Below are 14233 nucleotides of genomic sequence, written 5' to 3'. Positions count from 1 at the left end.
GTGAACCTTGAGGAAGTCCTATCAGCCTGCCCAAGACTTAGCTTCCTAAGCTATAAAAGGGGATAATCATATTTGTCCTTCTGAGCTCTTGAGATTGTTTTGAGAAAAAATGTTTCACAAATGGTTAAGTTCCAAAGAAATGCAATTTATCATTATTATTAGGAACATAAATAAATCAATGAAAGAAAAAAAGTGTTTATTAGGTACTTGAGTTTAAGACGTTTATTAAGTCATGTATTGTCCTAGATGTTGGGAATACAAATTCAGAAGGGTCCTTGTCACTAAGGAGATTACATGTAGGGGAGGGATGAGAGCAGCAATTAAAGGAAAATGGTGGTCAGGATAAAACGGTTTTGATCTAGGGCCTAGACTCTGGGTCATCCCAAGGACTGCAGATAGAACCAAAAGACAGTCTAATGTCCAGCAGCAATGGGAGTATTGATTTGATTACTGTTCCCAGAGTAAGAGGTGGAAAATGGTTGGGGAGGGGAGGGGAGAAGCTGGGGGCTGGGTATTGTGGGTATAATAACAGGGCAGAGGACAAGATGCCTCCTCGTAGGCCTATGTTTTCTGGTAGGTGGCTGGATGGGATTTTAGACTTGGGATTTTAAAGTTGGAAGGGACCTTACAGACCACTTAGTAGGACTCTTCATTTTACAAAGGTGTAAGTAAGAACCCAGAGATGGCAAGTGACTTGTTCAAGGATGACGTCAAGTTCAATCAGCCTGGGGAAATCCTTCCTCCCCTACTTGGGCTTCCTGTGGCCTCCCACACACCCCAGGGCTCCGACTCCCATTCATATTGGTTTTCTGGGGAGCTAGAGGGAGCCCCAGGGCTGACAGGGCATAAACAGTCTGCTCCCCAGAGCAGGCCGCTGGCGCCGGCTGGCCCAGCACATCCTGCCTTGCAGCCTTCCTGGGATGTTTATGCTTCCACCGCAGTGTACAGGACGTCTAGGGTTATGAGTTCCAGACTCGCAGCTCTCTCCCCAAAGCCGACATCTCCCTCACGCGTTGGTCTTGGCCCGGTCTTAGTTGTATCTATTCTGGGAAGGCGAGCACTCAGGGAAAGCATTCGAGGCAAGAAAAGCCTTATCTGCTTGTTTGAACTGCTCAGGTAGAAAGCGATTCAGCTGGAGACTGAAGAGAAGGAGAGGCTGTTTACTGTCATCAGAGAAGTTCTGATTCTGGAATCCCTGGCTTCAATTCCCACTCTGCAAATAGAAGTGTAATAAATCACCCAATCTCTCTGAGCCTCAGTTTCTTTATCTGCAAAATAAGGGAGTACAACTAAATTATCTCAAAGGCCCCTTTCAGCTAAGATGCTGTCAGAAATAGGCTCATTGGCTCATTGGCTCAGAGCCCACCACAGTGCAAGGCTGTGGGGCAATTCCAAGAACAGGCCAGAGACATCGGACTGATAAGTGATTACCTTCTCAGGGTCCTGGTGCTTCTTGCTGGTTCATCTGTTACAGTCAGAAGTCTCAATATCATTTTGTAAGAGTGCCCAGAGGATGACATTAAAGATGACAACAAGGAGGTGAGCAAGTCCTTCCTATTGGCCGTCTCTGCCGGTCCCACAATCCCTCTGCTCTTAAATGGAGCCCCAATGATTGCTACCAGGTGGATCTCTGGATCCACTGGCCAAGAGATCATGTAGTCTCAAGATTGTGGGGTTGTATTCAAGGGGTTAAGGACTGGGAGATGAGGGAGAGGGCCCTGGATGAGGGGGAGGGTGACTGGGATGCCAGGTTGCGAGGAAGGCCCAGGAGGCATTTGACAAGGGTCCAAGCTGTGTCAAGAGAGGTTGCTCTGTGGCTTGGAATGTAAGGACTGACATGTTGGGGCTCAGCCTAGTGCTGTTAGAGACCATGGGGAATTAATCCTGTTTTCCCTGGTATGGATTGCAATGCCTTCATAGATTTTGCCTCCTGATAATTTCCTAATAGGTAATGGAGTAGCCTTGAGAGGGTGCTGGAGGAGGAAGGCCAGAGACTTGGGAGCCAAGTCTGACTGCAGAAGGACCTTCTCTAGGACACACGCATCTGGACGTTTACTGCTGTGTCTGTACCTGGCATTCACTACAAGCCATTAAGTTGTCAGGCCGGGAGCTTAAAGACAGATTGTAAACTCTTTTTTGGAAGCCTTCTCCTGCCAAACATTTCACATCACTCCTCAGCAAAAATCCCTCCCCCGCCTCCCCTAGCTAAAGTCTCTTCTCTTTAGCAAGGTTCTCTCCCCCTCAGCAAAGGTCTCACCCCACCTGACCCCACCCCAGTCTCTTCCTCAGCAAAATCCCTCCCGTTGCCAAGACCTCTGACCTCAGCAAAGGCCTCACTCTCTCAAGGGAGGCCCATAGCTTGTCCTATTCCAGAGAGCTACCCCCGATGCCTTGCCAGCTCTAAACTCCTTCCTCTCCCACTCCATGTTTTAGCACTGAGAAAGAGAGAAAGAATCTGGGCTTATACTATTAGTAGCAATCACTCTATTGGGGATTTTGCTAATTTTTTTTAAAAATGAGGGCAGAAACAGACCAGAAGCTCCTAGAGGGCAGAGGTTGTAGAGAGGTTATGTCTCCAGTGACAATCCTGACATATAGCAGTTATTTAATAATTGTTGACTGACTATGGGAGGGTCCAATGGAGATTGGTGGTGTTTATTAGGAAATGACTGATGTGTCAAAATGAAATATATAAATTGAAAACTATGAAAAAAAAGTCTGGGATCATATCATCCAGTATAAATTCAGCTTCCCAGGGCTGGTAGAGTGTCCTTCCCAGATAACCCCATGTCCAGACACGGAGGTGCCAAGCCAAGGCCAAAGGGGAATGATCCAGGATGTTGAACAGAGATGCTGATATCAAGTCGAAAAGTCACAGAATTTCAGAGCTAAAAGGCACCACTGAGACTTGACTAGCTCAGCTTCCTCCTTTTACAAAGGGAGAAACTGAGTTAGAGAGAGAAGAAAGGAGTTGCCTAAGGTCATCTAGAGCAGCAGTATCAAACTCAAATAGAAATGTCGGCCACTGCTCCATACATAAGGATCCAGCAGGCCTCATATTGACTGAGTTTTAAATGTAATGTTATCTATGTTTTATTGGGTTTTTTTAATTTAAGTATTTCCCAATTTCTTTCCCATTCTCCCTCCTTCCTTCTTTCCTTCTGTCCCTCCTTCCTTCCCTTCCATCCTTTTTTCTTCCTTCCCTCCCTCCTTTCTTCTTTCTTTTCTTTCTTCTTTCCTTCTTCTCCTCCTCCTTTCTTCCTTCTCTCTTTCCCTTCCTTCCTTTCACCTTCTCCTTTCCTTCTCCCCTTCCTCCTTCTCTCCTTTCCTTCCTTCCTTCTGTCCCTCCTCCCTTCTTCTGTTCCTCCCTCCCTTCCATCTGTTTTTTCTTCCTTCCCTCCCTCCTTTCCTTCTTCCTTCCTTCCACTTTTCCCCTTCCTTCTTCCCTCCTTCCTTCTTTCCTTCATTCCTTCCTTTTTTCCTTCCTTCCTTCCTTCATTTCTCCCTTTCTTCCTTCTTTCCTGCCTGCCTGCCTTCCTCTTAAACTCTTTCCATTCTTCCATGCCTAGGAGTATCAGACCATATCGTCATATAATCACAGGATTTTAGAGATTATTAGTCCAAACCTCTCTTTTACAGATGGGTAAACTGAGACCCAGAAAGGGAAAACAACTTGTCTAACAACCATACTGAATTAGTGGCAGAGGCAGTATTAGGACCTAGGTCTCCTGACTATGAGGGCAGTTCTTTGTACACTCTACTGCTGTGCCTACATCAGAGTAGGATTAAGCAGGGGGAAAAAATCTCTTTGGAATTATGGTTTGTCCCAAATATTTTTTTTACAGAGTTGTAATAGACCACAGTTATAAAGATAGTAAGCTCATAAACATTACCTTATTAAGTCTTCTTGGAAACTAGAGGTCGCAGCCCCTCTGGGTCATGGAACAAGAGTTTGGCGTCCACTGAACAAACAGAGGCTAACGTTACATTTTTCACTCATTTAGAAACCTAGTTTCTAATTATAGGACTTGGTACAGGGCAGGGCTGGTCTCCCAAGCATGTGGAGCTGGTGCTCGTGCAGCCTAAAGAGGGCTGTCTGCCCTGGTATACGCTGCGGGGGAGGCTCAGAGGAGGGGCTTCCATGAATGTCATCAGGATCATAGAACCTTACAAAGATTTCCCCCATAAAGGTGGAATCTGAGGCCCAGAGAGGGGAATTTGCCCAAGGTCACACAGGAAGTTAATGGCCACAGTGAAGTAGAACTCAGAACTGAGAAAGCCTTGGTGACGTCTTCTCAGCCAAGATTGAAGAGGGAGGTGAAAAAAGGAAGCTTCATTTTTTTCCTGGTGTTGCTGCTCATTATAGCTCACTCAAATATTGGGGGCTGGTGTGGGTCTGGGATTTTTTTTTAAACTATGAGAATGAGGATGGCTTGATGCAGGGGAAAGAAATAATAGAGACTAACAGAAATAGTAGGACTAATAGAAGAGTGCAGCCCTTCATTTTACAGATGGGGAAACTGAGGACACCTCATCCTGTGTTATTTTTGTCCACATCATTCCATAAATACTCCATAGGTGATCAACCCATTGGACTGGAGGCTTTCCTCAAGGTCTTTTAACATTCTGTAGGCTCTTGTATTTCACTCATTCTGTGTATAGTCTTTTTCCCAACTTTTAAACATTTTTATTTAAAGTTTTGAGTTCGAATTCCGTCCTTCACTTTCTCCTTCCCTTCCCCCCTCCCTGAGACAGTCAGATATAGGTTATACATGTGCAATTATGTAAATCCTTTCCATATTAGTAATTTTGTACAAGAAGGCTCAAATAAAAGAAAAAAAATTAAAGAAAAAGTGAAAAATAGAGTGCTTCAGTCTGTATTCAATCAATATCAGTTCTTTCTCTAGAGGCGGATAGTATGCTTTATCATTAGTCCTTTGGAACTGTCTTGGATCATTGTATGGCTGAGAATAGCTAAGTCATTCACAGTTTTTTGTTGAACAATATTGCTGTTACTGTCTACAACATTCTCCTGGTTCTGTTTACTTCACTATGTATCAGTTCATGTAAGTCTTTTCAGGTTTTTCTGAAGTCATTCTGCTTGTCATTTCTTACAGAACAATAGTATTCCATTACAATCATTTACCACAGCTTGCTTAGCCATTCCCCAGTTGATGGGTATCCCTTTGATTTCCAATTCTTAGCTACCACAAAAACAGCTGTTACAAATATTTTTGCATAAATAGGTCCTTTCTCCCTTTTTTGGATGTCTTTGGGATATAGACCTAGCAGTGGTATTGCTGAATCAAAGTATGCACAATTATAGTTCCAAACTGCTCTCCAGAACGGTTGGATCAGTTCTCAACTCCATCAACAACGCATTAATGTCCCAATTTTCCCATATCCTCTCCAACATCCAAAATTTTTCTTTTTTATGATATTAGCCACTCTGGTAGGTGTGGTAGTACCTCAGAGTTGTTTTAATTTGCGTTTCTATGATCAATAGTGATTTAGAACATTTTTTTTCATGTGACTATAGATATTTTTGATTTCTTTGTCTCAAAACTGTCAGGCTATGTATTTTTTAAAATTGAATTTTATCTTAGACTCAAACACCAGAACACAAATACAGAATAGAGAAAAGAAAAAGAAAAAAAACCCTATCATAAACTTAAATACTGGCACTTAGTTACAAAGTAAGAAAAGGAAAAAAAAAGGCATAGATCATAGGAGAGGATTCAAAATAGGTAACGATAAATTTTCGTGTCCAGAAAGCCTGTCTGATAAATGCTACACGTGTGTTGCTGTGTATTGTTAAAGAATGTTTTGGTTAATAGTATCTATTCCTTTGTGGTGGGTGTTATCTACAGTATTATTATTACTACTATATTATAATAAAATATGTCATATTATTACTATTACTAGTATGATATATAGCATTATATATTACTACTACTATATTACTTGAAATATATGTGTATATATCTATCTAGATATAGCCATACATGTGTATGTATACATGTTCATATAGATAGATATGCACACATATATATCTGTCACATGTTAATGTCGTGAGAATGCTCAGCTCTTTCCTCCCAGAACCATACTCTACATGACTCAGACCAATAGACCTGAGTCATTTGAATTATACTTCCTGATTGGACCTTAAAAGACTTTGAAGGATGATGGGGGGAGGGTGGAGATTTAAAAAAAAATAGATTTGTAGTCCTATGCATCCACAGTAAATACTGTCTTAGGTGAGAAATACCCAGTCCCCAAGAGCTGTGGATAAAAGCTCATTAGAACATGAATTCTAACAGTTCGGAATCAGAATACAAGACAGAGAGACAGATCAAAGGTGGTGAATTCCTAACCTGTTCCAAGGTTAAAATGAACCCTAGGGGTAGGGAGAGGCTTCAGTGTGGAGGCATTGGGATCTGGCATGGCATCAGAGCTGTACTCTCCCACTGTAACAGGGAAACTAAAAGATTCCCCTCATTTTGGATGTAGGGCCCTGGGAGCACAGCAGCTTTTCTTTCAGAAAAAATAGTTGCCCATACCACTTACTGGAGGCTAAGGAAAACTTGAGGCAGAGTGATAGAGGTCACTTTTTGCAGGGAGCTGTTACAGAGTCGTGGCAGAGGCCAGGTGCTAAGAAACTTTGAGACATAATGCCTGTTAGGCACCCTACTTGGTACATGACTGTAAGCAACTGAAACTCTAGAGGTCCCTAGGGAAAAGTTGTTTACTGGCAGGTGCAAAAACCTTCCATGACCTCTGAGATAATAGGATCACAGGTCATAGGATCATAGATTTTGAGGTGGGAGGGACCTCAGAGGTCATCTGGCTCAATCCCTTCGTTTTAGGGATGAGTGCCTGAAACTCAAGAAATGATACAATTTATTTGAGTTTCAGGCATTCTAGTAAGCGTCTAAGATAGAATTTGAACTTTGCTCTACCTGACTCCAAGTGCTTTATTGAACTGTAAAAAAAATTTTTTTTCTTCCTTGAACTTGTGACTTCTGTGTTTGTACGGGGTGTGGTGAAAACAGACTTGATGTAGTCATATAACAAAATTCCCAGATTTCCTAAGTGAGGGCAATGAGCCATGAGAAATCCCCTAAAATGCATTCTCATTATTTGTGTGATATTTGAGAACTTATACTTCATTTTCTCTTTTCCCCCTCATATATATATATATATATATATATATATATATATATATATATATATATATATATATATATATATATATATATATAGTTTTATTTTCATTTTCAGTTCCAAATTCTCTCCCTTCCTTTATCCTCTCCCCAAGCAATTGAGAAAGCAAGAAATACAATACAGGTTTGACACATGAAGTCATGCAAAACATATTTCTGCATTAGCCATGTTGTGGTGGGGGAAAGCAAGAAAAAATAAAGTGAAAATTTATGCTTCAATCTGCACTCAGAGTTCTTCAGTTCTGTCTCTGCAAGTGGATAGTATCCTTTGGAATTATGGCATGTTATTGTATTATTTATTGTATTGTACTGTATTGATCAGAGTAGCTAAGTCTTTCACAGTTGATCAGTGCTACAATATTGCTATTGCCATGAACAATGTTCTCCTGGTTCTGTTCACTGCACTTTGCATCTATTCATATAAGTCTTTCCTGGTTTTTCTGAAATAATTTCCTTCTTCATTTCTTAGAGCACCGTAGTATGCCATCACGGTCATATACCCATAACTTCTTTAGCTATTTCCTAATTAATGGGAATCCTCTCTGTTTCCAATTCTTTGCTACCACAAAAGAGCTGTAATAAATATTTTTGTACATATAGATCCTTTGCTTTTTTCTTTGATTTCTTTGGGATGCAAACCTAGTAGCAGTACTGTTGGATCAACACATTTTTAAAAATTACTTATTTATTTTTATTTTTCAACATTCACTTTTATAAGATTTTGAGTTCCAAAATTTTCTCCTTCTCCCCTCCACAAAACAGCATGCAATCTGTTATAGGCTGTACATGTACTTGATTAATATTAAACATATTTCCACATTAGTCATATTGTGAAAGAAGAATTAGAACAAAGGGAAAAACCACAAAAAAGAAAAAGAGAGAATAGTATGCTTTGATCTGCATTCAGACTCCATAGTTCTTTCCCTGGATGTGATTCGTATTTTCCCTCATGAGTCTTTTGGAATTGTCTTAGACCATTATATTGCTGAGAAGAGCTAAGTCTATCAAAGCTTGTCATCATATAATGTTGCTGTTGCTGTGTACAATGTTCTCCCGGTTCTGTTCACTTCACTCAGCATCAGTTCATGTAAGTCTTTCCAGGTTTTTCTGAAATCCACCTGTTTATCATTTCTTATAGAACAATAGTATTCCATTGCATTCATATACCACAACTTGTTGAGACATTTTCCAGTTGATGGCCATCCCCTCAATTTCCAGTTCTTGGCCACCACAAAAAGAGCTGCTAGAAATATTTTTGTACATGTGGATCTTTTCCCCTTTTTGTGATCTCTATCCAATGGTATTGCTGGATCAAAGGATATGCACAGTTTTATAGCCCTTTGGTCTATAGAAGAGGAAAATCTACCCAATTGTTTTCCAGAATGGTTGGACCAGTTCACAACTCCACCAACTGTGTATTAGTATCCCTATTTTTCCATATCCTCTCCAGCATTTATAATTTTCCTTTTCTGCCACGTTAGCCAACCTGATAGGTGTGAGGTGTTATCTCAGAGTGGTTTTAATTTACATTTTTCTAATCAATAGTGACGTAAGTATTTTTCATATGACTATTGATAGCTTTGATTTCTTCTTCTGAAAATTGCCTATTCATATTCTTTGGCTACTTCTCCACTGGGGAACAGCTCTTATTTTTACACACTTGGTTCAATTCCCTATGTATTTGAGAAATGAGGCCTTTATCAGAGAAACTTACTGTAAACATTTTTCCCCCAGTTATCTTTGTTCCTTCTAATTTACACTTGATTTTCAAAGCTTGATTGGCTCACCTTCTTTTTGTGCTTGTGTATTTCCTGGATGGCAATTTTTATCTCTGGTGTGAAATTCATTTCCAGTAAGATGCTTTGTCTTTTGACTTTCACCATGTGTCTCTCCATTGCCTTTGAGGTATCCAGTAGTTATGATTATTCAGAGATGGTAGTATTCCAGGATGCATGCCTATATTACATTGCAAGATTACTAGTAGGAAAACGTTTTTATCACAGGGAGCAGCTTGGGATCATTGAAAATGCTGCTGTATTTCCCAAATGCAGTCCAGGTCACATGAAAGACCTTCACCTAATGCACTACTCTGTTCTCAGCAACATAGAGGCATAGAAGGGGCTGGTTGGCTCCCTGAGAGCGAGGATAATCTCTTTTTTCTTTTTGTATTTCTAGTACTCAGCACAGTATTTTGCACATAATAAACACTTAATAAATATTTTTCATCATTAGTCATTCTTTCATTCATTTCCGTTGCTGAAGACATATGTGAGTTTAGCTTTCCACTGGGGATGTGTGATAGAGGGGCCCTTCCCTTTCACCCCCAAGATCCTACTTCAGAGCAGGTATGGATAACCTCTAAGGGCTTCTTGTCAGTTAGGAAGACTCTTGTAATTAACTACTGAGCCAAAACTCCTTTTATATAACAAAGGGGAAATCTTTGCTCCTGGGGCCTCTTCTTCCTACAGGTCTTAAAGTATGAGGTTGACTTTTTGAAATCTAGAGCGTCAGTGGGAGGACACCCTTCCCCCTGTTGGATCTCTTAGAATGAATGAATGGCTTCCTAGCGAGTCTGGCACTGGGATGGGGGTACTTTTTGCTTGTGCCTTTTTCCCTTTGGAACTAGGCCTTGTGGAATCTCAAAAGGCAGTCATTTTCCCAGGCACCCAAGCAATGGGGTATCAACGACTGTAGGTGTTGCAATGTTACCAGCATCAGAGGCAGTGGCTGATGCATCAAGAAAGAAGAAAAACCTACTTGGCATTGGTTGGGCTATACTCAGTGGAGGAAAAAAAATTTTTTAAAAAACCCCTAATATGGAGCACTTTGTGAATGTTCCGGTGAGGGCTGAGTACTAGATCATAATCATTCTATAATTCTTTATTACTTAACATTCACCTTTCTCTCCAAGCACAAGACCGCCTGTTCCATACCTGATTCATGTTTGTACCCTGGGTACCTCTTTTTCACTTCCTCCTCTCCCTCCCCACTCTACTGAAGGTGACTTTTTAGACCACAGCCAAAGACTACATTTTTCTTCAGGCATCTGAGGTAGGGGTGGAAATGAAATGCTGGGAGCCTAGCTCCCCAGTGAGACAGGCAAGCCCAGAGCAATGAAATCAGGACAAAGAACGAAGTAGGGAAAGGATAGGGATCCTCTAAGCTCTCTAGCTCCTGTGGCCTCAGGCTATTACCTGGCAAGTACCTAGCAATAGTTGGTTAGCCACTCTGCTAGATATTGATGGATTAAACAGATGTAATTCCCTTTCAACTACATGTCTTAGTCTAAGCAATAGGGATCCTTCTTCCAGCTGATTTTTCTTATATGGATTGCTAGGCCTTTCTTTCAGAATGATTTTGGATCTCACTGAGGACCTTTATTAATATTCAAGGGCTTAATGCTGCTTACCCAATGTCAATTCTCCAACAGGGACATCTGGAAAAACCCAGCAGTTTATCTACTGTGCAGATGGGCACCCAGGTCTCTTGTGTTGGTTTGGACTTCCCAAAGGAGGCTTTGTAATTGTCCTGGGCTTGATGCAGTTGTCCCAATGTTATTTGAGGACAACAGCATCTGGAGATCCTTGCTATTGTTTGAGAATCATAGTTTTGTCTGAACTCTGCAAGGAATGGAGGATTGTGGAAGTTAGAACTGGATGAGAGCTAGTGTCAATGTCACATTTTACAGATGAGGGAACTGAGGTCCAGGGAGAGGATGTGATTTGTTGAGCAGAGATCTGAACACGTTTCATTTGCTTCCTGATCTGCTGCTCTTGTCACTATGCTGAAGTTATATCTGGCACTTACCTACCTTAGATGAGCAAAGAACTCTTGGTTTAGTGTCATGAGAGGAGGGACCCCAACTTGTATGTGGATTGTGGGGCTGCCTGCTTTGGAGGTGTTACTCCTGGCCCCAACATGAGAGGGTTGAAGGGCATATTAGGGCTTACTGAATCCCCACACCTCCTCAGTAATTGTCTGCTAGACCATTTCATAGATGCAAGATGTTACTGTGCATAAAGTGCTGGAAAAAAATAGCAGAGTGAGCATCAGTCTGTTCACTACGCCTATGGCTTGCTTTAGAATCTGGAGGCTAGTTCATGAAACTGAAGTGTTGAAGAGGATGTTTGTTATTCGTTTGAGCTCATTACCTCCTATTTAGAGAGAGGTTTGCAGAATCTAATCAAGGCCATGAGAGCCAAGGGCTGCACTTCTTTGAGGATAGACCCAAAGTTGACTATAGGGATGAAGCAAATGCTCCCTCCCTTACTTTTCTCTCTTTTTTGCCCACTCAATCAATTAAAATGCTTGAAGATTCCAAAGCATACAGCTGGGAGTGGAAATGGTAGATAACACTTTGCTTTCCCACAACTCACTGCTTGCAGGTAAGGAAATATGACCAGCACATGTCCGACATGCAATCTTTCCAATACAAAAGGGGAAAGCTGGCAGGTAATTTTTGAGCTCTTACCCTCTCTGCCCCGCACTCCCTAACATATGCAATAGGATAATTGTGCTTGACATTCCTTCATCCCTATCCACCTGAGGCCTCACTAGGTGATAAAGAATACTCTTCAAAATATCTCATTTGAATATGTAACTTTCGCGTGTGGACCCTCTCTCCTTTTTCTCTCCCAAATGACTTACTACAGAATCACTCATTTGAAGAGGAAGATCCACCAAATATCATATTTAAAATAAGTAGGAGAACCTGGCCATTTCTTTTTTTATTTTAGTGAAAAATCCCATTAATGTAGCTAATTCCATCGGCTGTCCTGATTTGGTGGTACTGGTCTTGGCCCCAACGTCAAGGGCTCATGAGGTTGTCCTAGTGCCCCTCCTTGGTCATTCCCGCTTCCTATTCCCTTTGGTGTCTCTAGGCAAGCTGTGTGGCCCTCCCTTCTGGATCTTCCCTTAACCATGCCGGAATAAGAAGGCTGGTGTTTTCAGCACTGACTGTCCTTTCTAAGTCTCCTGCAAAGTCTTATTTAATCCCACCAACACACTCTGACAAAAGAGAAACCTAGTTGAGAAGAGTCTTCAAAACCCCAACAGTAATCATAATACTAGTAGCAATAAAAATGATAAAATGGTAACAAAATACAACAATTCTGCGAGACAGGTGATGTGTTTGTAATGAAGATGTTCTGGTTCTCTTTTCCAGGGCCAGGCAGACTACATCTCCCCTCAGAATTCCATGATGCCCTGAGGAGTTTGTGGGTGTTTCTCTTCTCTGCTTCCATCCATTTCAAAGCTTACTGACTATGTTCCCCCACAACCCTCCATTATTAGGGGCCTGTGACTAGTGCCCTCAGTTCCACTTAACCATTCCTTTTATGAAGGAATATTTACTACAATCATTTTCCTCAGTGCCCTTGGGACATACTTTCCCCTACATCACCTTGGTCTAATTAGACCTTGGTCTAATCTGGTGCAGTACGCTCAAAACTTACCATTTCCAAAAGATGCATCATTGACAGATGGAGACTTTTTCCTGAGCTGGAGTCTTGAAGATCACCCCCTATCACTCCTTTCTCCTCCAGGCATCAGTGCTGGGCTGGCTGCAACACTTGGCATGGGTTCTAACTCCTGAATTTTTTAGCTAGCTCTTTCAACTCTTTGAGATTTCCATTTTACAAACCAAGACTTAGAGAAGTTAAGTAACTTTGTCGAAAGTCATGCAACTAGAAGAAAGATAGAGCTGGTATTTGAATGTAGGTCAAAAACTACATTTGAAGTATGGTGTTCTTTCTACTATGTGACACACAGAAATTGGGAACTTAATGTTATGTTGAGTTGAATTCGGATATATTCATAGTTGTTAATTGTCTTAACAAAATTATTTTATAGAGATTGGAAAATAAGCATATAGAAAATTGTTGTGAATACCCACTTTTTTGAGGGGTGGTAATAATGTCCACTATTTTTTAAAAATTGACATTTCCCTTTGAAATTCTTTGAAAAACAATTCTTCAGTGCTTTCAAAATTGTGTTGTCTCCAGCACAGATTTATTCTGTTTATATTTGATCTGATCTAGCTGTTCTTCCTGACTTCCTGACTTCCTGACTTCATTTTATGAAGTGCCGTTTACATCTGGCACTGAGATGCTCCAGGTGTTACAGGGCTGTCATCAATAATAAGTATAGATCGCTATAGAGATGAAGAAAGATCTGTTCCATTTTCTATCAACTTGTTCACTTTTCAGGTTTGTCCCCAAATGATCTTGGAATGGCTTGGCTTATATGAGTCATACATCAAGCTTTCTGATATCTTATTTTCCCTTCCACTACTTTTCACTGTATTATGAGACGGTGCAACTTATATTTTTCTACATCCCCTTCAATGGTGCCTCAAAAAATTGTACTTTACTCATGTTGAACTTGGCTTTCAGATCACTCCTCTTGGAAAGGAGATGAAAGTTTTGTTGGTTGCTATCTTTTCTGAGTTCTTTTGGTCTCATTGTGGTGATAAATTTACATTTGTTATTACTTATTTAATAATAATAATAAGAAGAACATTAAGAACAACAATGAAATTATTTTGTCCATTTCTAACATTAACTAGTTTGAGTAGGTCTGGGTAGATGAGTTATAAAGATACATGGTACCTTCCTCTCATCTCATCTGATGTGGTATTGATTTTTGACTTTTGCTTTATCTAATTGATAGTCTGACAGCTCAAAAATCCAGAAATGATTTTCATGTTGGCAACCAGATGTTTTCTAATAAAAAATATTCAATTTTATTTTTAAAATGATACTATACATTGCTTGTTATGTCTCTTCTTAAAGAAAGTATTCATGATGTATATAAGATTTCTGAATAGTATTCGAACCTTTGGCCTTCTTTCATTTCTTATCTGGGTACACACACACACACACACACACACACACACACACATTTTTACCATTCTTCCTACTTCACAACTTCTCTCAAGGTCTTCAAGTATCAGTGTGTACACTGGTTTAATTTAAAGGATCTTAGGCCACAGACTTGGAGCCAAAAGGGAT

At 40.6% G+C, this 14233-nt stretch overlaps 1 long non-coding RNA gene across 1 annotated transcript; it reads right to left on the bottom strand.

Annotated features, from left to right (window-relative positions):
• Positions 1–207: 207 nt before the first annotated feature.
• Positions 208–4089, bottom strand: LOC110196034 (uncharacterized). The gene is made up of 2 exons (XR_002321084.2): positions 3894–4089; positions 208–1213 (listed from the first exon to the last, which is right to left on the bottom strand). It is a non-coding gene; the product is annotated as an uncharacterized LOC110196034 (long non-coding RNA).
• Between the last annotated feature and the right edge of the window lie 10144 nt (positions 4090–14233).

This window comes from Phascolarctos cinereus, unplaced genomic scaffold, assembly GCF_003287225.1.
Source record: "Phascolarctos cinereus isolate Bilbo 61053 unplaced genomic scaffold, phaCin_HiC Scaffold_2;HRSCAF=192, whole genome shotgun sequence".
Classification (NCBI taxonomy): Eukaryota; Metazoa; Chordata; class Mammalia; order Diprotodontia; family Phascolarctidae; genus Phascolarctos; species Phascolarctos cinereus.
This window is presented reverse-complemented; position numbering and strand designations above follow the sequence as displayed.